Below are 23,107 nucleotides of genomic sequence, written 5' to 3' on the forward strand. Positions count from 1 at the left end.
GTTAGCATAATTTTTTTTTTTTTTTATACAAAGTCTCACTCTATTACCCAGGCTGGAGGGCAGTGGTGCAGTGTAAAATCGGCTCACTACAAACTCTATCTCCCAGGTTCAAGTGGTTCTCTTGCCTCAGCCTCCCAAGTAGCTGGGATCACAGGCGTGTGCCATCACACCCAGCTAATTTTTGTATTTTTAGTAGAGACAGCATTTCACTATGTTGGCTAGGCTGGTCTCGAACTCCTGACTTTAGGTGATCTGCCCACCTTGGCCTCCCAAAGTGCTGGGATTACAGGCGTGAGCCAACATGCCCAGCCAGCGTAATGTTTCTTTGAAGTAGTTAACTTACATAGTCATGTGTATCTGTGTTGCATTTTTGAATTACTGGATAATATTCTATTATGTGAACATACTACACGTTTTGTTAATATGTTTGTCAGTTGATGGACATTGGGATTGTTTACAGTTGGGTTATTATGAATCATGCTGCTATGAAATTTTACATGTAATTTTTATATGGATATATGTTTTCATTTTTTCTTGGGTTCGTATCTAGGAGTGGAATTACTGGGTAATACAGTTACTTCATTTTTAACCATTTGAGCAACTGCTAGACTGTTTTCCAAAGCAGCTGCATCATTTTACGTTTTTCCACCAGCAGTGTATGAAGGTTCCGATTTCTCTAAATTCTTGTCAACACTCGTTATGTCTTTTGATTACAGCTTTTCTAGTGGCTATGAAGCAGTGTCTCATTGTGGCTTTGATTTATATTTCCCTAAGGGCTAAGTATCTTTTCATGTATTTGTATATCTTTTTTGGGAAATGTCTACTCAGGTCATTTGCCCATTTTTAAATTGGGTTATTTGTCTTTTTCCTGTCCGGTTCTAAGAGTTCTTACATCCTGGATAAAACTTCTTTATCAGATTTCCTGTTCTGTGGGTTCTCTTTTCATTTTTTTAACAGTGTACTTTGAAGCACAAAAGTTTTTAAAGAGGTTCGACTTATCTTCTTTTTTCTTTTGTTCTTCATGCTTTTGGTGTCATACCTAAGAATCCATTGTTCTGGTCACAAGGATGGTGCCACCCAAGATCACAAAGATTTACTCCTATGTTATATTTACTTTTAAGAATTTTATAGTTTTACTTTTGTGATTCACTTGGAGCTAATTTTTGTCCATGTTGTGAGGTAGGAGCCTATCTTCATTCTTTTGCATGTGAGTATTCAGTTCTCCTGGCACCGTGTGTTGAATAGACTGTCTTTCCCCATTGAATAGTCTTGATACCTTTGTTGAATGAAACAGCTTTTGTTTGCGTTAACACTGATACAACTCTGGGATTTGCAATTGTGTTTACCTACTATGGGAAAATATCTTTCTTCTGTGAAAGACAAAAACATGTGGGAAGACATACATAAACACCCCAGACACACACACACACACACACACACACAGCCTGTCTCTCACACACACACTCACACACAGTCCTTTCTTTACCAAAGCCCCATGTAATCCCTTCATGACCCAGAATAACAGTATTTGAAAGGAAAAGTTGGTATGCTGGAGTCTTCATTCACATATTACTACAACTCCAAGTCAGCTACAATAGTTTGGCTATGATATGCCAGTAGCTAAATAGTTCATGACAAATTGCTTACACTGCTTAACTTCTTTGTAGTTAAGTATTTCAACACTAGCTTTCCCAAATGTTGCAATATCCTATATATGCCCAGAATTAGAAAGGCTTGTGGAGCAATGAGGCAGTTTATATTAGATGGTTGCTAGGGAATTAAAGAAGAGAAGGGAGAACATGTGTCCAGTCTCTAAGTCTTTGATTACGAAATGACTTGGGCAGCAAGTGGTTTCTCAAAACGAGGCGCATAGTATGGCAGGATCATTAATCAATGAGCTTTTTGGGAACTCAGCCTGTTTCATAGCCTCAGGCGACATAAAAGAGTCATATAGTTTAACATTCCAGCTCTAGGTAGGCCACCTAATTATTCAGCATTCAACAAAGATTTATTGAGCATCTACTCTGTGCCAGGCATTATGGTAGGTATTGGGGAAATACCTAGTGGTTTTCAATAACACATAATCCCTGTCTTCATGGGAGTCGTATCTTCATATTAATACAGAATTACAAATATAAATGTAATATTGAAAATCTGGTAAATGTCATGGAAGAAGTGGCACTGTAGGGGCTAAACATGGGTGAGGGTGCCTGGGTTTGAATGCCAGCTTTGTGTGATTCTTGAATATTCAACTTCTTCATTCCCTTCTCTATAAAATGAGAGTAATCCCAGTACATACATTTTTGAGTTTTTATGTGGATTATAAATGATGATTCAATCCATGCTTAGAGCCAGCCTGCATCATAATAAGTAGTCACTAAATTAGTAAAGTTGGAGTACATGATGCTGTGTGTTCCCTAATTCTGTATATTTGAAGTGGGATGTTGCTTTCTGTAGAGACTTTGGAGTGAATTGGCTTTTTTTTCCATTTTAATTATAAAAATAATTTGCTTCATGGTAAAATATTACATAATAGTTAAATGTTAGGTTAAAATCAAAGACCCTACCCTTTAAAAATCTCCTTTTAGTACTGGTCCCCTAGAGGGAACTAGAGGTAGCCACATTCAATGTTTCTTGTTTTCCCTCCAGATGCGTTATTTGTTTTTAACAATACATATGTCTGTGTATTTATATATAGATTAGTGAGGTTTGTCTTAACACAATGGAGTCATAGTATCCATATTACTACACTACTTCAGATTTTTTAAGTTAATAAAATGACCTGAGAATTTGTTTCTATGTCTGTTCATATAGGTACAGATTTCCTCTCTTGTTTTTCATGGTGTAGTCTTGTATTATATGAATGTACCAACCTACCTGAGACCTTATTAAAGGACTGTGCTGTAGTCATCTGTATACATAGATGGTGACCTTCACAAATTTCAATTCAAACTTTGTAGACACAGTTTTCCCAGGTGTCATCAGTTGCCTCTGCCTTCTTACCACATGGAAATGGGCTTCCCCTTACTTTTGTGTACTTCTTTTTTTTTGTTTTTTGTTTTTTTTTTGAGATGGAGTTTTTTTTTTTTTTTTTTTTTTTTTTTTGTGAGACAGAGTCTCTCTCTGTGACCCAGGCTGGAGTGCAGTGGCGCCATCTCGGCTCACTGCAAGCTCCGCCTCCCGGGTTCACGCCATTCTCCTTCCTCAGCCTCCCGAGTAGTTGGGACTACAGGCGCCTGCCGCTATGCCTGGCTAATGTTTTGTATTTTTAGTAGAGACGGGGTTTCACCGTGTTAGCCAGGATGGTCTTGATCTCCTGACCTCGTGATCCACCCGCCTGGGCCTCCCAAAGTGCTGGGATTACAGGCGTGAGCCACCGCGCCTGGCCTGAGATGGAATTTTACTCCGTTGCCCAGGCTGGAGTGCAGTGGCATGATCTTTGCTCACTGCAGCCTCTGCCTCCTGGATTCAAGTGATTCTCTTGCCTCAGCCTCCTGAGTAGCTAGGATTACAGGCACATACCACCACACCTGGCTAATTTTTGTATTTTTTGTAGATATGGGGCTTCACCATGTTGGCCAGGCTGGTCTTGAACTCCACTCCCGAGGCAAGTGATCTGCTTGCCTCGGCCTCCCAAAGTGTTGGGATTATAGGCGTGAGCCACTGCATCTGGCCACTTTTGTGTACTTCTGACACCACCTGGAACTTTTCCTCCCACTCCACCTTGAAAAGATCCTGAAATCTAGATTTCAGCCAAATCAGAAATCCAATGTCAAATCCAGAATCAACATAAACAACTTACTAACAAAGACAATACGGAAACAGCCATAAAAAATGACTCTCTTTGCAGATAGATGTAATTCTGTTATAAAAGGAGTTTTTTTCCAATTACAGTTCATCTAAGGACATTATGCTGCTAATCAGGAAAAGATAATTATATTTACTTTGAGAAGGTTTTAGATAGCCTTGTTGTTCTATTGCTGCTTAATTATTTTAATAGATTAAGAGGCTGAGTAGGATATTAGCAGCATTGTAGAGAGAGTGTTTAAGCTCTGTTGGCTGAGTATAGCAGTAATAATTCTGATATGATGACTGTGTGTCTGTGTCATTTGTTTGCAACTTACGCCACTATTTTTTTTTTGTTTTTCTGATGTTTTTAAATTTACATTAGATTCTGATTTTGAAGTGCAAAGGACTGTTTTTCTCCATGAAAACTCTAAAAGTCCTTTACATTGATTTGTCTGTGTCTGTTTCAGAGGACAGTGCTGCTGTGAGTTTGACGAAGTGGACATCACCTGCAGTCAGTCCAGAGCTGCCCGGTGAGTACTTTACAGCCTGTGTGGAGAGTTTTTGGTTGTAGGTTTCTAGAACTTTCAGTCTGTAAGATGAATCCCTTCATTCTGGCTGATGCTGCTTCTGAAATGTCTCTCAAAACTGATTCACAGACATCTTCCTTGATGCGGCAGAGCATTAAGCAGGATCTCCCAGCACTTTCTAGGTTCAAGTTTATTAATTTCACTGCTAACCTTGAGCACTTTACCCTTTGCTAGATTTTCTACTTGCTCTCTGCGATAGTGTTGCCCGCATTTAGTAAGCATCCCATGTTTTTGAAGTGATCATTATCTACAGTTCTTTCTGGGGAGAAATGTTTATGTGACTTGTTTTCAGTCCTGTGCAGATTTTGCTTAAGAAGATTCCCACTGATGTGAAAAATCACAACTGTGCACATTATCAGCAAAAACCCTCCATTTTTGGGGGAACTACCAGGGGATGATGTAAATAAATTCTTCCAGTGCTCCCCTAACGGTTCATTTTACAAACCTTTAAAGAAACGCAAAAAGGAGAACTGGAAATATCTTTATATGGCCGATTTGTTTTATTTATAAACTAACTTGCCAATACTTGTATTCCAGAGACAGAATCCTAGTGAATATGAGACATGTTCTTTTATAATCCCTTGATCAAATTGCTGTTTATTTGTTTATTTATTTTTGAGACAGAATTCTCGCTCTGTCACCCAGGCTGGAGTGCGGTGTTGAAATCTCGGTTCACTGCAACCTCTGCCTCCTGGGTTCAAGAGATTCTCCTGCCTCCATCTCCTGAGTAGCATTACAGGCATGCCACCACGCCTGGCTAATTTTTGTATTTTTAGTAGAGACGGAGTTTCACCGTGTTGGTCAGGCTGGTCTCAAACTCCTGACTTTGTGATCTGCCCGCCTCGGCCTCCCGAAGTGCTGGGATTACGGGTATGAACCACCAAACTTGGCTCAAATTGCTACTTTTTTTTTTTTTTTTTTTTTTTTTTTTTTTTTTTTTTTTTTTTGAGATGGAGTCTCGCTCTGTCACCCAGAGCTGGAGTGCAGTGGCACGATCTCGGCTCACTGCAAGCTCCGCCTCCTGGGTTCACACCATTCTCCTGCCTCAGCCTCCCGAGTAGCTGGGACTACAGGCGCCCGCCACCACACCCGGCTAATTTTTTTTGTATTTTTAGTAGAGACGGGGTTTCACCGTGTTAACCAGGATGGTCTTGCTCTGCTGACCTCATGATTCGCCCGCCTCGACCTCCCAAAGTGCTGGAATTACAGGCGTGAGCCACCGCGCCCGGCCCAAATTGCTATTTTTAAATTGCTGTTACAAGTAAAGCATTTGGATTATGTATCATTTCTTACCTTCAGGAACAAGAGGTCATTTTATAGTAATGGCCTGAACCAGCAACTTTCTTGTTTCTCCAAATAGGTCCTCCTGGAGGATCTGTTCCTCTGGACTGTTGGCATTTAATGGCAGAGTTTTTTCCTCCAGCGTGTTGCATATCATGTGAGATACTTCATTATCTTCTGGCAGTGCCTGTGGCTGATTTTCTTCCAGCCTTTCCATGAGGGGAAGGAAGAATTGCACAACCTGACACTTCTCTAAGTGATCAGTGTTTAATGATGACAAGAGATATCCAGAAAGTAGATTTATTATTGAATGTTCCTATCTATTTTTAGTCAAGTGCACTATCTTTTACTACTCCCCAAGGATGACTCATAAACCATCTCTTAGTAGGCAAAGAAGAGTTGGGGAGTAGGAGGGAACTGAATAATTCTCTAGGGACTTTAAATCAGTGTGGACACATCATCTGCTTTTCACTCCTTCATCACATTAATCTGGACTATCCACTTTCTCTGTATAAGAGTTGTATTATCCTTAAATAGGTCATTTTTCATCAGCTGTATTTATAAATGGTTCCTATGACGAATTATGTGCTTAGTGAATATAAACACTTGATTCAAGAGTCCAAAAAAGGAACCCCAACAGAGCTCGGGAGTTTTGTTAAATATTTAAGTTCAAAGAAGAAATTCCTCTACATTAAGGGGTATAAATGCCATGAATTTAATTTTACAAAGGCTTGGCTGGGCGCGATGCCTCACGCCTGCAATCCCAGCACTTTGGGAGGCCGAGGCGAGTGGATCACGAGGTCAGGAGATGGAGACCATCCTGGCTAACACAGTGAAATCCCGTCTCTACTAAAAATACAAAAAATTAGCCGGGCGTGGTGGCGGGCACCTGTAGTCCCAGCTACTCAGGAAGCTGAGGCAGGAGAATGGCGTGAACCCGGGAGGCAGAGCTTGCAGTGAGCCGAGATGGCGCCACTGCACTGCAGCCTGGGCAACAGAGGGAGACTATGTCGCAAAAAAAAAAAAAAAAAAAAACAAATTTTACAAAGGCTTTGGATGGCTCCAGATCCTGGGGCTGAAACACAGTACATGGGCAGTGTACTCTCGTTCTCACCCAATAGGACCTGATTAGACTTGGAGCCCCAGATGTCACCTGGTGGTTGGTTGCTTATGTTAGTCTTGCCTTCCTTCCAGAGAATTCTTCCATATGTCCCTCCATCGTCTCCTAAAAATAAAACCATTTGGCCTCTACTCTAGCATCATTCACTTGCTACAAACTCGAATTGTGAGTTGTTTTTTAAAACACTGAACTAAAATCTGATTCTTCTATAATATCTTCCCATACTCAAAATTGGAAACATCTAAACTCTGGAACCTGAGCATTTCTGGCTTTGTCTTGAAATGCCTGCTTTACTTCCCCATACTTCCAACAGTGAGCAGCTCTGACTCTATGTTAGTTCTAAATGTATTTTTTAAGGCCTATTTATATGCAGAGTAGGCATTCAGAATATGTTCTTATTCCTATAAAGGCAAAAGGTATATTTTGGATCTTGCTTATATGTCACATTCAATTTAGCTTTTTTTAAAAAAAACAAAAACAAAAAAAAACAGTGTTGGTCAATAAACTCCTAAAATAGAAAATATTTATTTAGAGAACAAAATGACTGTTTTTGGATGAATTATCCTCACCCTTGTGTTAAGTAAGCTTTGCACTGGGAGCTTTAGATTGGCTCTTGCTGAAGAGGAATACCTTAGTTTAGTCCAGTCAAAAACTGCTTTCAAGTTTCAGGAAAAGAAAGTGTAAACAACCCTTGATAACTTCTCCCCTGTGGTATTTTAGTTTGGAAGATACACTGTTCTTTTGAAAAACCTACCTAATGTTGGAGGTGCTTTCTTCCTTTTAAATTGTTTTAATTAAATATTCATGATAGACCAGGCAGGGTGGCTCACGCCACCCAGCATTTTGGGAGGCCGAGGCGTGTGTATCACCTCAAGTCAGGAGTTCCAGACCAGCCTGGCCAACATGGTCAAACTCCGTCTCTACTAAAAATACAAAAAAAATTAGCTGGGCATGGTGGCACATGCCTGTAATCCCAGCTATTCGAGAGGCTGAGACAGGAAAATCGCTTCAACCCAGGAGGCGGAGGTTTGCAGTGAGCCGAGACTGCGCCACTGTACCCCAGCCTGGGTGACAGACGAGACTCTGTCTCAAAAAATATTTATATTAATTATATACAGAATTTATAACATTAGTGTTAGGTATGCAGCTCACCAAACTTAATGTTGACTTTTCTTTCATTTCGCCTCTACTTTAGAGCCTTACTCATTGTGCTGTCTTCTCTTACACCTTGGAGACATAGATATGTTGTACCAGCTATTAGCATATTTTTTTCTTGATCTAAGATCTATGGCCTAAGGTTGCTGCAGTGCTGTATAGGAATGAGGATGCTTCTTATTACCCTGTAAATACTTTAGTTATTTCGAACTCTTGAGTGTTACAGAAGCTCTTATCCATGGTACAACAATAGCAAGCACAAAAACCTGTGGTTTCTTTCACATTTTCTTAGAGCACATTCATGCATGCCAAGAGTCGTGAGATGAGCGCTCCAGAAGCAGACTGAGAAGAGGATTTCTGCACAAGTGGTTTATCAAGGCAGGGCTCCCAGGAGAAACTAGTGAGTGGGGGAAGGGAAGGGAAAGGGAAGAAGCCAAGCAGGGGAATGATTCAGGCAATGTGCCTGCCCCAGCCTGATCCTGGGGGCAGAGTTGGGGGGTGCAGTGGGCAGCTCTGGAACATAATTGCTCCCTAGAGTCTGTTCCACATCAAGGCAATGGAGCTGGGCTTTTCCACTCCTGCATCAGTCACTGTCTGTGGGCAGGTAAGAGAGGGGTATAAACTTCCAAGCACCTCTGCTCTCTTCATCTGCAGGTGAAGCAGCTTCGGTGGTTGAAGAGAGTTTTTCTTAAGAAATGTTGGTACCATCCCTTAGCAGCAAAGCACACAAAAGCTGGGAAAGGGCACACAAGACCATTAAAGGGACCCAGTGTTATCTGGGCAGGACACTAGAGTGTCTGCTTTACCAATCCACATTCCATCTTCCTCCCTTCCTCACTCCTGCGGGCACATTTTTAATCCTTAGCCCATTTCCTGGTGTAGGTTAAGCACTTTCAGAGGCTGCATAGAATTCTTTTTCCTCCTCTGAGAATGGAGTGAGCCACTGCTTCAAAGAGCTAAGTCCTAAAGTAATTGCAGTGTTGGGAGACACCTAGGTAATTTTCAGTGAGTAGAATTTCTACATATATTAGAGTTTTAGAAATAGAAAACTTGACATTTCAAAGCTTTCCTTGGTAAAATCATGGATAATGATTTCAGTGCCCTGAAAGAAGAGGTGAGGATGTCATGTGATTGTATGATTGGAGATTATTCTTACTAGAAACATTTCCAAGCACACAGGTTAACTTTATTATTCTTCATTCTCATCTATTTTAGCCATCCTTTATTTTATTTCCTAATAGTTCACCTTTGCCTTTGAAAGTATTTTCTTTTCATAAGCCTTTAAGGGAAATATATAGTGTTTCTTGGGCACCTTCTATTTTTTATTTTATTTATTTTATTTTGTTTTATTTTATTTTATTTTGATGGGGTCTGGTTCTGTTGCCTAGGCTGGAGTGCAGTGTCTTGACATAGCTCACTGCAGCCTGGAACTCCTGGGCTCAAGTTATCCTCCTGCCTCCACCTCCTAAGAAGCTGGGACTACAAGTATGCACTACCATACCTGGCTAATTTGTAAAATTTTTTTTGTAGAGATGGGGTCTAGCTATGTTGACGAGGCTGGTGTGGAATTCCTGGCCTCAAGTGATCCTTCCAACTTAGCCTTCCAAAGCGCCAGGATGACAGGCATGAGCTACTGTACCCAGCCCTCTTGGCTGCCTTCAATTCAGTATAGCACAAAATTTCATGATTGTTCACCGGATGTCCTAGACCAGCCAACACTGTCCAATGGAAATATCATGTGAACAACATAGAACATTTTGAATTTTCTTGTAGCTTCGTTAAGACGGCAAAAAGAAAAAGGTTACAGCAACCTAAATTGGAGGCGGGAATGTCCAAAATCGCAGGTGAAATTAATTTTAGTTACATATTTAACTTAGCATATCCAAATAATTATTTCAACATTTAATCAATGTAAACATTATGGAGGTTTTACCTTTTTTTGTCTACTGAATATTTTTTACTTAAAAAAGCTGTCAAGACTAGCCATATTTCAGTGCTCAAAAGCAACATTTGGCTCGTGGTACCATATTGGCCAGTGCAACTTTAGAATATTAGAGAGAAACTCTGGTAAAAGGCCTTATTCTCTTTGAATAAGACTCTTAGTCAGTGCTCCTGAATCTCCCAGCATGGTAACACCACTCAGGAAGGAAATGAGGCAGCACCGTGGTTCAGACAGAGTGAGCTGATCTGTCCTTGAGGTGCTATTGCTACTTCCATTTTTGGATTTAGTGCCCTGTTGTACATGAATTAGGATGAAAACATTTAGGTTTGGCAGCTCAGATGTCACCGATAACCTTCAAAGGTCACTTTTAGAAGATAGTGGGCCTTGAATGGAGGGTAGAAAGTAGAAAAATTTTAAAGAGGAAAGGGAGGGAATTTCAGTGGGAAAAAAATCTGTATGTGTATATAGTGTGTTTTGGGGGAGGATTCTAGAAAAGTTTGGGTATAATACTTTTATGCAAACTCATGGGGCTGGAGTGTTACATATACAATGAGAAAGGTATAGTTAGTGGCCAAACTGATACCAGACTCAAAGAGTCAAATTTTGAAGTACATGAAATGAGATATCACCATGATATAGTGTATATGTTAGGACCTATTCTGTTATTTATTGTGTTGTGTAAGAAGTCACTTGAAGATACAGTGGCGATGATGAGCATTTTTTCATGTGTTTTTTGGCTGCATAAATGTCTTCTTTTGAGAAGTGTCTGTTCATGTCCTTTGCCCACTTTTTGGTGGGGTTGTTTGTTTTTTTCTTGTAAATTTGTTTGAGTTCATTGTAGATTCTGGATATTAGCCCTTTGTCAGATGAGTAGATTGCAAAAATTTTCTCCCATTCTGTAGGTTGCCTGTTCACTCTAATGGTAGTTTCTTTTGCTGTGCAGAAGCTCTTCAGTTTAATTAGAGAAATAGGAACACTTTTACACTGTTGGTGGGACTGTAAACTAGTTCAACCATTGTGGAAGTCAGTGTGGTGATTCCTCAGGGATCTAGAACTAGAAATACCATTTGATCCAGCCATCCCATTACTGGGTATATACCCAAAGGACTATAAATCATGCTGCTATAAAGACACATGCACTCGTATGTTTATTGTGGCACTATTCACAATAGCAAAGAGTTGGAACCAACCCAAATGTCCAACAACGATAGACTGGATTAAGAAAATGTGGCACATATACACCATGGAATACTATGCAGCCATAAAAAATGATGAGTTCATGTCCTTTGTAGGGACATGGATGAAACTGGAAACCATCATTCTCAGTAAACTATCGCAAGGACAAAAAAACAAACACCACATGTTCTCACTCATAGGTAGGAATTGAACAATGAGAACTCATGGACACAGGAAGGGGAACATCACACTCCGGGGACTGTTGTGGGGTGGGGGGAGGGGGGAGGGACAGCATTAGGAGATATACCTAATGCTAAATGAGGAGTTAATGGGTGCAGCAAACCAACACGGCACATGGATACATATGTAACAAACCTGCACATTGTGCACATGTACCCTAAAACCTAAAGTATAATAAAAAAAAAAAAATTCTAAAAAAAAAGAAGATACAGTGGCTGCAAACAACAGCAGTCACCTTTTTCCTCTCACTTTTTCTGTGGTCAGGAGTTAGGGAAGGGCCCGGCTGTGCCTTTCTGGCTTGGGTTCTCTCATGCAGTTGCAGTCAGGTGGCAGTTGACACTGGAAGAGCAGGCAGCTGGTATGGCTCAGCATTTCTTCTTCCTCACCCAGTCTCATGTGATCTTTTCTATGTGGTCTCTCTTCATGGGCAGCTTTATTCTCATAGCATGGCAGCTTCAGAGCAGGAGGACAGCCTGCCTGGGCTTCAGTGTGATTATTCTGTCCAACCAGGTGGAAGCAGCATTGCTTTATGACTTGGCCTTGGAAGTCATGCATGGTCACGTCTATCACGTTACAGTAGTCCTCTCTTATCTGTAGGGGTTACGTCCCAAGATCCACAGTAGATGCTTGAAACCGTGTTAAATACCGAATTTTATATATGTTATGTTTTTTTCTATCTGATAATCAAGATAACTACTAGTGGCCAATGAGTGGGTAGCTAGAGTGTACAGCATGGATAAGCTAGACAAAAGGATGCTTCTGGATGTGAGAGATTGCATCGTGTTCCTCAGAATGGGATATAATTTAAAGCTTATGAATTATCTCGGGAATTTTCCATTTCGTATTTTTGGACTGTGGTTGACCTTGGGTACCTGAAATCATGGAAAGCAAAATGGCGCCTGCCCAGTTTCAAAGGGAAGAGACATACGAGTTCAACTCTCAGAGACAGGAGTGTCGAAGTCACAATGTGCGAAGATAATGTTGCAGCTATTTTTGGGCAATATCATCTGCCTCAGGTACCCTCTCCATTGCCACTCCTGTACCCATCTTGCTCTCTTGAGCTGTGCTCTGGGAGCACTGTGGTATGAACACAGCTTTCATTCCCGGGCGCCCTTCTATACAGTGGCTCTCTCTTCTCTCCTTACCCAGTAAGCTGGACTGGGCAGCCCTTAACAAAATGTAAAGTCTTCTGCTTAGGCACTAAACGGCCAACCCTGGCCCTCCGTTTATTTTTCATTATCTTTCCTTCTTTATTGTTAGAGGCCTTCCCAAGCAGTGGGCAGACACCAACCCCAGCTGTTCTCCTCTCATTTTTTAATTTGTGGAGGAATTGAGATAGAGGAGAGAGAAAGAGCAAAAACAAAAAGAAGGAAGAATTTTCTAACCCCTTACTGGTCTTACTGAAAAGACTTGTCTTACCTTTTCCACCTAAGGATGTCATCTCCAGAAGACAGAATTCTTCGGTTTGGCCAACTGCCAGGTTTTTCTCACCATCTTTCCCTTTCTAGGTTGATTCCCCTTCGCTCTGTCTCTTGCTGTCCCTGGCCAACTAGTTTTCTCTTCCCAAGGTGATTAGAAGGAAAGAGGAAAAGCATGGAGCCAACACCATGACCTTTGAGAGAGAACTTTCCTAACAGTTGCTAAGCTCAACATTCTACCAAATACTGTTCCCTCTGGTTTTCATAGGAAAATCCCTCTCCTTTGCCAGAATCTCATCTTTACCTCAACATGGGCTCTGAAACTAGGTGCATAGTGAGCATTGACTTGCTTCCTTTTCCCTCCTTTGTTTTGTGAAGTCATACTTTCAACTGGAAAAGATTGAAATGCCAGCTATGTGAGAGTTTAGGTGAAGCATGCCGAGTTCTGCAACTTATTTACTATGAAATGGATTCAAAAAAGCTGATGGATGGATAGACCCACGAATGAAGGGCTAGATATTCAAAAAAACTAATAGCATAAAGTGTTCATTGTAGAATCTAGCTGGTAAGTATATGGGTATACTACCCATATATATCACATAGTATATACTTATGCTGTATAAATATACATAATATTAATTTTTTTTTCAACTTTTTAAAAGAAAATGTTAGAGAAGAGAAGCATTAACCATAAATGATAGTAGTGGGATACATTTGAAAACAAAATGTTCATTTTCTACTTAACAAATGCTTAAGGCTTGTCCTGGTTTTCAGTTGAACTTTTCAAAAAATTGTATTAGCATTGTTAATTGTTCTACCTTCAGTTTACCTTCAAGGTTTAAGGCAGCTGGAAAAGATCTAACAGCTCAGTCTAGAAAAATAGTCTAAAATTCTAGCCGTTGCCCTTAGATTTTGTAGTTTCTTTGAGCTTGTCACATATTGCTTGTGAGTATGCTATTGAAGTCATTGTATTACAGTTGTTTTTCTTTGTCATTTCCTGAGGGCCTTTGTGGTGGCAATAGTAAGAACTTCTTATTCCAAAGATAGGATTTCTTGTTTCCTCACCTGTTCCACACACTCCCATGTTAAATTGGGCATTCTGAATCTTTTCCAGAACTGAAATAATGGATTTTTCCCCCTACATTGGGCATGTTTGCTTTGTTTTATCTGCTTCTATAAGAGAGAGGGGACAATATAAATCCAATTCAGCTTCCTGGATTATTTTTTGATATATCAATAAAATGTTTAAAGTCATTGGAAATTGTTGCATTTGAAAAGTTCTTGACTATTATACTTTTCTGAAATGAAAAGAAGAGCAGGCATCTTGTCTTTGCTGTCCTCAGGTGAGAAAGGGCAGCTTGCTGAGGACTGAAGACTAAAATAAACCCTTCCAGGAAAGGAACCGGCTGGTGACCTTGGGCTGCAACCACCTTGCAGATCAGCTGCTTCATTCCTTTCCATATTTTGTGGCCTGTGGGGGGAATCTTCCTGTCACAAAAGCAGGAAGAGAGCAGTTTGAGGAAGACTCCAGAGGCACTGCTGGTAAAAGTGCTGATGTGATCTCCTGACCCTTTCCGTATGGCTGGAGGACTGGTGGTTTTACAGTGACTGTTCAGGTAGCTGGGAGGAAGCAATCCTCCTGTGAAAAATAAGCTGTAAGAAACTGTTGCAACAGTTGTATTTTTTTATACTCCCCACATAATAATAAAGCGGTCTAGAATTTGGATAGATGCTGTCACATTTTTGCATTGGAGATATGTTAAAGAGCCCATACTGAGCTAATAGAAAAATAGAAGTTAACCCACTCTTCTGAGCAAGTAGAAGTTTATTGAAAAACTGAATGATGGCTCTTGGTGATTTTTAAATTTTTCACCTGGCTGGATACATCACATTATGGTGGGAAGATTGTGAGCTCTGAAACCTGGAACCTGGGTTGTCCCATCTGTAAAATGAGCACAGTATCACCTTTTTCATTGGTTTTGGAAGTAGTGATAGGGAGATGGTGAATATATAGGACTTTCCTTACTGCAGATACTCAGAATCTTCATCCCCATTTTCCTTCCTTTCCTATAGATGCTGATATTATAAAACAAGACTGTTTCATGAGGCTCAGAACTAATTTCTAGTGAATTCACTTATTCCTCCTCCTCTGTGGGCTTCTGCTCTTTCTTCTATACAGGTAGAAAGGAATTAAGAGTCTGCAAGGCACTGATGTTGAGGAGGTCAGGGTATCACATTATTCTCACTTTGGGACTCTTTTCCTGCCTGATAGTGCTCTGCCCCTGGGGCTTTACACAGTGACATTTCTGTGGATTCTAATCATTTTACCTTCCCATTAGCAACAGCAAGTGTTCTGATTTCTTCCCATCCTCACCAACACTGATTTTGTTTGTTTGTTTGTTTGTTTGTTTTAAATTAGAGCTTTCTTAGTAGGTATGAAATGGTACGTCCTTGTGGTTTTGCTTTATATTCCCTAATGACTGATGCTATTGTTCACCTTTTCACTTGCTTGCTGATCATTTATATCTCTTCTCTGCCCTTTGCCCATTTTTTAAGTGGGTTGTCTGCTTTTTTGATATTGTTGAATTAGTTGTAAGAGGTTTTTTTTTATATGTACTGGGCACTTGATCCTTTTCAGATATATGACTTGAAGATATTTTCTCCCATTCTGTAGGCTGTCTTTTCATTTTCTTGATAACATCTTTTGATACACAAAAGTTTTTAATTTTGACAGTCAAATGTATCTATTTTTTCTTTTTCTCCCACTTTTCTTGTCATATGTAAGATCCCTTCATATTTTGTTGTTATATTTAAGAATCCAAGTTTACGAAGAGTTACCCTAAGATTTACACCCTGTGTTTTCTTCTATCAGTTTTATGATTTTTAGCTCTTATATTTAAGTCATAGAGCCATCCTGAATATGATGTAAGGTAGGGGTCTAATTTCATTCATTTGCATGTAGATATCCAGTTGCCTCAGCACTATTTATTGAAGAAACTATTCTTTCCAAGATTGAATCATCTTGGCACCCTTGTCAGGAGTCTATTGGCTGTAGATTTGTGGGTTTATTTCTTGATTCTCAATTCCATTGCACTTTTCTATATGCCTATACTTATGTCAGTGACACACTGTTTTTATTACTGTGTCTTTTGTAGTAAGTTTTGAATTCAGGCAATGTGAGTCCTCTAGCTTTGTTCTTTTCCATTATTATTTTGGCTACTTGGGGCTCCTCTTGAAGGAAGAGTTTTATTTTATAAATAAAAATGTAATACTTTTATTATTGTTTCGTCCTGCAGTGATTTTTCAACTATGGCATTATAGCTCAGGAGAAAGCAGCAACTCCAGTAAATAATCATGTGATTGCATATGGGGTTATTATAGGCATGCTACAATCCAAGGACTTCTCTTACTTAAAGTTTTACATTCTAGAAGCCCTGGAAACCTTGATGAGAACTGCATCAGTGGTATTCAAAGCAAAGCCAGTGCACAGACTGCTAAGTTAAAGCTACTTGTTAGAATTCCAAGGGGCCATATTCCAGCAGCCTTTTGGAAAAGAGCAAATGTATGAGTTTCTCATTTGCAGTGATAACTAGACACTGTCCTGATTTATGCATATGTTTGCCTGTACTAGTTATTGCCTTCAATTATAGAAGCAATTTTGAAAACAACTTTCTCTTATGTAAAAGAAAGCTGTGATACAGGCATCAAAATGAGGAAAAAATCAGAATTGTGATGAGAGAGAGTAAGGAAGAAGGCAGGTGATTTTGCTGGGATGAGTCACATTTGTTGCCAGTATGTTTGACCTCTAGACCATTCCTTTTTGAATAGAGGAGACTATGTAGGATTTTCCTTTTGGAAAGAACTTTTAGCTGTGAATCCTCAGCAACTACTCTTTAAGCACTTCCAGGTGGTCTTTAAAGTCCTCATCTAATGGAAGCTGAGAGATTGTTCCTGGGGGTTAGGGGGTGGAGATAGAAAACTGCTTTAACTACTGGATACCTTGACAATGGGAAGCTATAAGAAGGAGACACATGTGTTTTTCAGCTGACCCTCATCAAAATAGAATTAGAAGTAGGTACATATGTGTGTTTATGTGTATATGTGTGTTTATGTGTGTATGTATTAGACACTGGTGAGCCTAGAGCACTAAGTGAAACACTTCAGTAACTATAATGGGAGAACTTCTTGGATTAGACAAACTAAAGGAGGAAGGAAGAAATGGGCTAGGGCAGAAGGCCCAGGGCCATCTTTGTGGGTAGAGAAGGTTGACTTCTGGGCCCATGCAGAGCCTCCTAAAGCTGAGATGGAGAGAATGCTGAGAAGCAGATTCCTAAGAGGCAGCTGATATCAACAGGCCTCACTCAGGGGCCAGCCAGAACTCACCACTAAGGTCCTTGGTCTTCATGGTTTGGCAGGAGCTTTTGGCATCGCTGTGAGGATAACATTCTCATCTGGTGTAAACAACAAAATAAAACAAACCCCATGCTCTTAGAGAGTGCCTAAGACATTGTGAGTGTTTAATAAATGATAGCTATTATTTTTGTTTAATATACAAAAAGAGTGGTTCTTAAAGGTCATCCCATAAAGCAGCCTTTTTTAAGGATCTCCAGAGGAAGTGTGGACTACAGTCTCCTGTCTGATTCATCCACTGTGAGAGTTTGTTTCCCTACAGGAGTGGAAGGACTAGCAACAGTAAAATCGCATTAAACGGGAACAGAATGAAGCTCCTTTCAGTGGATGTGTGCTTTCAGATCTATCATAAGTGTGAATAGTTGTCATTTTTTAGCCACTAAAATTGATTCAGAAATTCTGCAAACAAAGGAAGGATTTTAGGATGCAGTGCAGCCAGCAAAAGGCCACACGTCTCCTGCTTGTGCTCATTGCCTTTCACAGAGGTTATTGTGCAGTATGGAAGGTCAGTAACCAAAGTGCATGCTGCAGGGAGAAATACCAAACTGTCAACAGGGATTCCCTCTCAAGGTTCCATTGGAGGTGGAAGTTTTACCTCTTTATTTGATGTTTTCTCAAGATGTGGCAAACTTATTTTTTTTTAATTTGATACCTTTTAACACATCTAAAAACAGTTTTTACAACAAATCTGGGTTCTTTGTGTTTAAAATTTGTTTCTTCAAATTTTAAGTTCAGGGGCACATGTGAAGGATGTGCAGGTTTGTTACATAGATAAACATGTGCCATGGTGGTTTGCTGCACAAGTCATCCCATCACCTAGGTATTAAGCCCAGCATCCATGAGCTATTCTTCCTGATGCTCTCCTTCCCCCTACTCCCTGCCCCGTAACATTTTTTTTTGAAGTTTAAAAAGGAATGATCAGAGTGATTATCAGGGAAAAAAGCTAGGAAATGTATTACACTTTTTTTTCCCACAGGTAATGAAAATGAACTAGGGCTGATAACAAAATACCATAGACTGGATGGCCTAAACCCATAGTTCTGGAGGCCAGAAGTCCAAGATCAAGGTGTTGGCAGGTATAGTTTCTTCTGTGGCCTTTCTCCTTGGCTTGCAGATGGCTGCTTTCTCTCTTTGTCCTCACGTGGTGTTTGCTGTGTCCACTCACATTCCTGATGCCTCTTTTTGTGTCCAAATGTCCTTTTCTTATAAAAACACCAATCACACTGGATTTGGGCCCACCCCAACAGCCTTATTCTAACTTAATCACCTCTTTAAAGATACAGCCAAATACAAATACAATCATGTTCTGAGGTACTTGGGGATTAAGGCTTCAACATATGAAATTTGAGGGCAGTGGGGGATACAATTTCGTCCATAATAAGCAGTATAGGGGTAAAGGAGAACATAGATAAAGCAGGAACCAAGAACCAGAAAAGTGGGTCAAAGTTCAGGGCCATGAAGTTAAGAAAAAGTTTTAGGAGGGAAATCTGTAGACTGAAAATGACAAAGAAAGGATTTCCCTGACTGACCAGTGTCTCAGTTAGCTTTCACAAAATAACAGAATACCCTCAAAATTCAGTGGCTTAAAATAGTAGCCCCTCATTTAGCTCACAATTCAGTGGGTCAGCAATTTGGGCCGGCCTTAATTGGGAAGTTCTTTTGGTCTCCATTGGGCTGTCTTATGGGTCTCTGTTCAACTGCCAAGTATGCTGAGGGTTGGGTGGTGTAGGGTGGTCTTAGCTGGCATGGCTCATTTCTTCTCCATGTGTCTCTTGCCTTCCTGCAGAGTAGTTTGGGCTTGTTCACATGACAGCAGCAAAGTACCCAGAGTACGAGAGCAAAACCATGCCATAATTTTTGCCACAAGTCTATTGGCCAAGGCAAGTCACAGGCCAGCCCAGAGATTCAAGGGCTGAGGAAATAGACCTTTTTAGGTGATGGCTTTAGGAGACAAGGATTATTTGACTGTCAAAGTCCCGTGGCCTATTATATTTTATATTAATAACAGACTTTGCTTATATCCATCTATCAGAAAATAATAATCTGGAAAGAAATTACAAGTGTATTTATTTATGGGTGGTAGTTCTTTATTCCCAAATTTGGAGACATAGTTTAATCAGAACATTTCTTACAACGTTGGTTGTCTTTTATTTTCCTGTGTTGCTTTGTCATCCAGAACACTGGGAGAGATCCTAGGAGAACTCTGGGTGATACTTCCCTTTTCTTCCCATATCCTACTTTCAATGAAGCTTCCATGGATGAGGTGGCCCAGGGGAAACCTCCAGCTATTATCTTGTGGGGTCAGGTCTTATGAAGCTCTTACAGGAGAAGTGGGTCTTTGGGGTCTTGTGTAGGGGGGTAACTTAAGAAAATTCAGCCATAACACCTTATACAGGAGATTATGCTGCATATAAACCCTCTTGGAGAGAGCTGCCATCTTCTTGCTTAGTCCTTGGTATCCACATGGGGCTCTGTTAAGGGAGCCCCCCGTCTAATTAGTTCAGGTATTATATAAAAAATGATGTATACAGCAGTGCTCCTCAGCCTCGTTGTGGGATAGTGCGCTGAATTTCTATGGAGATGGGGAAGAACATATTAGCATTTTATAGGGCAGAGAGAGGAAACTTGTGTGTAGAGTCTGAAAATTTCAGTATTAAAGTTTTATATTTGGAAAGCAATCATAAAATTTTTAGTACATTTACATAAAAAACATCTTGGCAGATTCTTATATAGTTAAACATATACTAACCATGTGATTCCAGCAATTTTACTTCTAGGTTTTGTTTCCCAAGAGAATGAAAACTTACATCCACACAAAGACTTGTAAATGTATGTTCATAGCAGCTTTGGCCATAATAGCAAAAACTGGAAACAACCAATTATCCACCAATAGGTGATGGATAAAAAAGTTATGATGTATGCATGCAATGGAGTACTGCTTAGCAATAAAAAAGCAACAGGTCATTGATACAAACAACAACTTGGATGAACCTAAAAAATATTCTGCTGGGTGAAAGAGGCACCTCACAAAATACTAATGCTGTGTCATTTAATTTATAGAATGTTCTAGAAAAGGCAGATCTAATCCATAGTGATAGAAAGCAGATCAGTGGTTGCTTACATCTGGCATGTGTGTATTGAAGGAGGGTGATGACAAAAGAGTTCAAAGAAACTTTTGGGTTGATGGACAAGCCTCTAATATCTTGATTGTGATGCTAGTTAGCATAGATACATTTTATTGCATATAGCACATACCTTAATAAGTTTGGCAATTTGGGAGGAATTGCCCATGTTTCTTGTAAGACAAGACATCATAACCCTAGAACAATATAAAATCTTTATGATCATCAAAAGGGAACATGGGTTTGATTAAAGATTAAAGCTTTGATCTACCTTTAGTTTAGGGATTATTTATTTGTCTCTAAATTGTCTATTGTTGAAAACAGTGGGCAGGAATAAACAAGAAAACCATTCAGAGTCTCATCATATTATGTACCTGGCTCATGTGACTAAGCCAATATCTTCTAAATTAAAACCAAATTTTAGGAATTCTTCAACAGAAGTATGGAAACTTCACTTATTTAGTTGAATTATGGTAGCTACAGCTGGGTAACGTTTGTAGGTAATTTTCAACATTTGATGCAGTGCAAAGGACTAAAGATCAGGTTTATGGTTTATAGATCATATGTTTATGTCAATCAAATATTATTTCTTTGATGAAAACTGAGTGGTACAAGTGGGTACATTTTTATGTATGCTATGTGAGTTCTGGAAGAGACAAAAGTAAATAGGAACAGGAGAAAAATAGCCCCTTAGAATTATCAGAATCCTATTTTGGCTTATTCACTCTCCGATACTTTAAAAGATAAAGCTGAGAGAAAAAGTATGTTTGTAATATGTTTATTTGGGTTGAATGCTTGATGTAACTTAGCAAGAGAAGCTTCTTTGCTTTTAGCATCAAAGAGTTTATTAATTCCCAGATGTCATTCATTCCCGAGAGTGCTAGAGACAGTGATTTATATTGTCAAAGCCTGGCAATGCCAAAATGGAAGCAGATTTTGTTTTGCTTCTTAAGCCAAATTATAGTCTAGTTGAAATGACTCAAATGTATCTCATTTTAGTTTCATTTTAATAATCCAAAAATGAGTTTCAGATTTCATCTTCTAAATGTTTTAATGTTAAATGATAATGATGCTGACCTAAAAAAATTTTATGTTTCCCTCCTCGTTAGTGTTTGCTAAATAGTCACTTTTTTGTATTTTTTTCTATCATTTGTTCATTCATTTAGCAAATATTTATTGAGTGTCTACCATGCACCAAGCACTGTTCTAAGCACTTGGAAGAGAGCAATGTACAAAGACACATCCCTGATCTCATAAAGCAACATTTTCTAATAGATGGAAATAGATAATAAAGAAGTAAACATGTGAAAGAACAGGATAATTTCATGTAGTGATAAACATTAAGAAAATAAAAGGAAGTGGTATGGTAGAGGCTATGGTAGGATAGATGATTCATTTGGATTTATGGTCAAAGAAGATTGTACTATGAAGGTGACGTTTGAGCTTAGATCCAAATGATGAAAAAGAGCCAGGAACGTGAAGAACTAAGAGTACAACTTTCTAGATGGAGGGAAGAGCAAGTAAGGTTGCTTGTAAGTAAGGTTGCAAGTAAGTTTGAGAAGAACTTATGTTCAACTAACAGTGGCCAGTGGGGAGCAAGTGGTAGATTAAGTCAGAGGGGTACACAGCAGTTAGATGCATGAACACCTTTAGACCTTCGTAGGAGGGAGTTTTTAAAATTGTTGATGTTTCTTGTTTGTTGTTTGTTTGTTTTAAATGGAATGGGAATTTATTGATAGGCATGCTCTGATTTCTATTTTCAAAAATCACTGCTGCAGTGGAAGATGAATTGGGAGTGTACAGTTGGGGATAAATTGGAAGCAGAAAAGCCAGTTAGGTAGCTATTGGATTAACACAAGAGTAAAGGCTTATACCTAAGTGCTGGAGGTGGTGATGTAGAGAAAATAAGCAAGTTTGGGAACTATTTTCAAGGCACGTCAGTAGCAGATGAGTTGGATACAGGTGGTGAGGTGAATAAAAAAAGGCACTGAGGATGACTCCCAGGGTGCCAGACTGAACAATAGGTAGGAAATTTACTGAGATGGAAAAGACTAGAGGAAAAATATGGATAAAAAAATCAAATGTTCTGCTTTAAACTTTAAAGCTTTATATGCTTATTGAGTGTTTGAGTGGAAATGGCAAGTAAGCAGTTGGATATATGAGACTGGAGCAGTCAGATCTATGAGAGCTGGGGATGCAGAAGTGATTAATGGAAATAGAGACGGTCTCTAAAGCTTTGGGGCCATCTGTGATCACCTAGGAAGAGAAAATACATAGAGGTGGGTCACTCAAACATGTAGAGGTTAAGCAAACCAAAAAAGATCAGGATTGTGGACAAGTGGTGGGTGAGGTCAGGAAAAACTTGGAGAGTGTAGAATTACTGTCACTAAGAAGGAGAATGTTTCAAATGAGAGAGAGTAGTTCATTGGGTCAAGTGCTGTCAAGATGATTGATGGAGTCAGAAAAGTGATGGTTGAATTTCAAAACCTGGAGATCATTGAGGACCTTGACGAGAGGAAAGAAGAATCGTAATTCGACTGGCCTGAGGAGAAAGGAAGGTAAGGAACTGAAATCTTCATAGGTTGACACTTGTAAGATGTTGGGTCAGGGGTAATTTTATCACTGAAAAAGGGCATAGGAAAAAGAGGCTGGTTCTTTGAGGTTACTATATGACATAATCATTTTAGAGAGTGGAAGTGTAAATACCCGAAGAAGGGTTACTGGACAAAGCTTGAGTGTTCATTTGAGATTTGTCCGCATGCATTTAAAGTAAAGACCAGTTTGTTTGGCCATCAGTTTTCTCCAGCCAAACTCCATTACTGCAGTTGCTTAGTAGAGAATGAAGTGAAACCATGTTTGGGGAATTA

The 23,107-nt window shown here is 39.6% G+C and overlaps 1 protein-coding gene across 13 annotated transcripts in view; it reads left to right on the forward strand.

Annotated features, from left to right (window-relative positions):
* The window catches only part of PLCB4 (phospholipase C beta 4), a 410,467-nt gene that overhangs the window by 142,908 nt on the left and 244,452 nt on the right, over positions 1 to 23,107 (forward strand). For all 13 annotated transcript variants that reach the window (XM_030821965.1, XM_030821969.1, XM_030821962.1 and 10 more), the window contains one exon: positions 4,257 to 4,319. The gene's annotated coding sequence lies outside the window, so the exon portion shown is untranslated. The remainder of the gene's footprint in view (positions 1 to 4,256; positions 4,320 to 23,107) is intronic.

Source organism: Nomascus leucogenys, chromosome 11 (genome assembly GCF_006542625.1).
Source record: "Nomascus leucogenys isolate Asia chromosome 11, Asia_NLE_v1, whole genome shotgun sequence".
Classification (NCBI taxonomy): Eukaryota; Metazoa; Chordata; class Mammalia; order Primates; family Hylobatidae; genus Nomascus; species Nomascus leucogenys.